The sequence below is a fragment of the Lotus japonicus genome, chromosome 3, assembly GCF_012489685.1.
Source record: "Lotus japonicus ecotype B-129 chromosome 3, LjGifu_v1.2".
In the NCBI taxonomy this organism is placed as follows: Eukaryota; Viridiplantae; Streptophyta; class Magnoliopsida; order Fabales; family Fabaceae; genus Lotus; species Lotus japonicus.
Genome location: NC_080043.1, coordinates 62,656,542 through 62,659,789, shown reverse-complemented (window position 1 = coordinate 62,659,789; position 3,248 = coordinate 62,656,542). Strand labels below are relative to the sequence as shown.

Sequence of the window (3,248 nt, the reverse complement as noted above, 5' to 3'; positions counted from 1 at the left end):
TATCTATCTATCTATAATCTATAATCTATCTATCTATAATCTATAATCTATAATATATATAAAAACAGAGTTTCTGTAGCCTTGAGGACAAAAAAGTCTTTCAACAATTTATTCCAAAAACTATAAAAGCTGAGTATGGATATTTTTATAAAAAAACATTTTATTTCACTCATATTCGATCTCAGCGCAATTGTATCAGTTTGACTCTTCTTTCATTCAATCGAAACGCTTTTCAGTTTAAAAAAATAGAAACGCTTCCCCTTTCACCTTACCTTCTTCTTCTTCTCCTTCTCTGAGCCGTTTCTCTAGCGTTTCAAAATCATTTAAAACCTTCCTCTGAGAATTTCATGTATCTGCCCATCTCTGCTTCAGTGAAGAATTCGCATTCTTTTGTAGGATGTTTTAGGATTTTGCAGCGAATGACCTACCAAGGAGATATACTTGATGTTATTGCTTGCACTTGCCTGATTCGTAACTTTTGCAGGACTGGGAGGACGAAGAAGGCGGCGCGAGTCATGGAGATTCTGGAGGGTCCGAAATTGACAGATTTGGGAGAGAGGCTTTCTGCAATTTTTCAGGTTTGTTTCTCTTTCTCGCATCTGGGATTCGTTCTTCCCCCATACATCCATTCTTTCTTCTTCTGGATTTGCCTCATCCGCATTTTTTCTGATTTCACATCCTTCTCATTTCTGAAATTTGAAATTGGGAGTTAAGGCTCCATGAAACCCCAATGTGTCGGAGATGCATCAGGACTTCAGAACTGTTCTACCACCTCTTCATTTCTAAAGGCGCCGCTGTTCCATTCACATCTTCCGGTTTCCCTTCTGTGGGTGAGTATGATGAAGTATTTGAATAGCAAAATTAAGCTTTATGTATACCAATAAAGCATGGATTTATGGTTTTTATACAAGTTGGTTCAATTGTTGGTGGTGACTGATATGAGAACACATGTTGGGATATTAGGTTCAAATCAAGTTCCAGCGGTTGGTGTAAGCCTGGGAATAGAGAGAGTATTTGCTATAATGGAGCAGCATTGGAAGGACGTGTCTCTTCCTGCGCCTCTTTGTGAGATTTCTAGGTTTTTCAATTTTCACCAAGATGGCCATGTAATCGAATTCCACATTGCGGCGTCTTTTCTCAAATTCCGGAGACTACATGCTTTAATCGCTAGAGTTTTTGTTCACAAGATGAATCCCAGAATTATATCAAATTGGTCTTAGGTATGTGAAATTGCATTGCATCTGATTCTTTGATGAAATTCCGTCTACTCTGGCAGTGGTCAGGTTGAATACATTGTTTTTTTTTTGTAACTTTGGTGTCTGTGCTAAAACATCAATCTCTCAATTTCTCTTATTTCAATTTTAGTTCCCTTCAAACTCCCTAATTTCATTCCCTAATACCTCTTTGTGTTCATTTCAGATTTGGATCATTTACATCTTGAATCACATAATTCAATCTCTCTTTGGATTTGGCTCTCTCTCCTGTTTCACTTCCTTCGACCTCTCTATATGCGCTAATTTTAGTACTTTTGTGTGTAATTGGTTCGAATAGGTATCAGAGCCTCTGAATTCAAGTTCTCTCTAGCTGCTAGAAATAGCTGATGTGAGGATGCAGAGTCCTGGCTGCAAGACGACGTTCATGTTCGACCACTGAGCCTCCTATGACATCATTGAGAATAGGACAGCCCAGAGGTTAGGTCGCAACCCAATTCATAACCTTCATTCTAGGTGATTAATTTTTCAGCCTCTCATACTTTCTGTACAGAATATAGAGTTCCCCATTTTTTTAGTGTTATGGAACTCATGACCCTCTAGCTCTTGCACTTGCATTCTCTGTTCTGTCTTGCTTGATTTATGATTCGTTTTCGTTCTTCGACCAACTTCTTTGGCTGCCTATGCACAAAAACTTAAGACGTTGAAGGAAATTGTTTTTGTAATTTTTACTGTTTCAGATCTTTTTTTTATACTGGACAATTGTTGAGGAATGCATAGTCTTAGTCATTTAGATCATTCTGGCATTGTGAGGCTATATTTTAGTGCATTGCAAGACACATTTTGTCTGTGTACATAGCCTTGGGTATATTTTCTCAATAATTTATTTTCCTACGGGTTACTTCTCTTTGTGATTTCTTCTCTATCTTCTTTTCATATGATACATTGATTCATTAAATTCTTATTCTTTAATTGTGACATATTCTTTTTTACTGGACAATTGTTGACCAATATTTTACTTATTATGTTGATAGGTTGTAAGGGCAAAGAAGGAGGACACGAGAACTGTATATGCATTGAAAATCATGGACAAAAATATTATTACCAAAGAGAACAAAAGAGCTTATGTGAAGTTGGAACATGTAGTGAAGTTGGAATGTATGTACATCTACTGAACGTAATATGTACACATTGGAGGAGGATTTTTTATCATGCACCAACGGAAAACCATAGAGGAACCTAAGGATTGTAATGAGGTATGCACAAGATTTTTTTTTAAATCTCTCCTTCAGTCATTAAGTTTTTATTGTGAATATTTCTTCAACCTTTCCTTATCATTTTGCTGCTGGGTGGAATGGTGGAGGTTTGAGCAATTGGGTTGGTCCCTCTGTTGGAATCTATACCTCTGTTAAATGGGGTTTTGTGGAAGGGTTCCCGATTGATTTTTGAGCTTTTTTAACTTGAAGATCTTGAAGAATAACAGTGGAGGACTTACTAGGATTTCTATTATATTCTTTGGGCCACAATCAGTTTTCTGCTGCTAAGAGGGTGAAGACAATGAACTTGCAGATAAATTATTCTTGGATGTTGCATTAGAATAAGTGAATTTCATTTCTTCTAAGGGAAAATTAGATAGGATCATGGAAGTGTTGCTGGCAGTACCAGCTCAAAGACCCTAAAGAGTATGAAGATTGAGAATATGAGTGGGCTATTCCAGCCAATCATCACAGATTTCAAGTCTCTGAAGTTGTTAGAAAATAGTGTGGAGAAAGATGTTACACAGTGGATTTTGGATTACATGAGAGAAAAAGCACTAGAAATGGTAATTTTGATTGCTTGCACTAAAGCACTTGACAATAGTGGTAGTGGAGCAGTGAATATGTGCAATGAAATGAGGGTACCCTTTCTCGGTAAGGTTCCTTTAGATTCAAAGCTTTGTAAGGCTGCTGAAGAAGGTAAGTCATGTTTTGGTAGGATTTGTTGTTAGTGCTCCTGCATTGAAGAATATCATAGAGAAGTTTATGAAAACTAATCAGT

General features: G+C 37.0%; 1 long non-coding RNA gene across 5 annotated transcripts; it reads left to right on the top strand.

Annotated features, from left to right (window-relative positions):
• Positions 1-204: 204 nt before the first annotated feature.
• Positions 205-2,893, top strand: LOC130745196 (uncharacterized). Of its 5 annotated transcripts, none has more exons than XR_009021595.1 (5): positions 205-578; positions 715-830; positions 964-1,220; positions 1,552-1,727; positions 2,246-2,893. It is a non-coding gene; the product is annotated as an uncharacterized LOC130745196 (long non-coding RNA). The 5 variants fall into 5 exon arrangements; XR_009021596.1 differs by having other exon boundaries at positions 1,420-1,727; XR_009021594.1 differs by having other exon boundaries at positions 964-1,727; positions 2,246-2,467; positions 2,575-2,893.
• Positions 2,894-3,248: the final 355 nt, after the last annotated feature.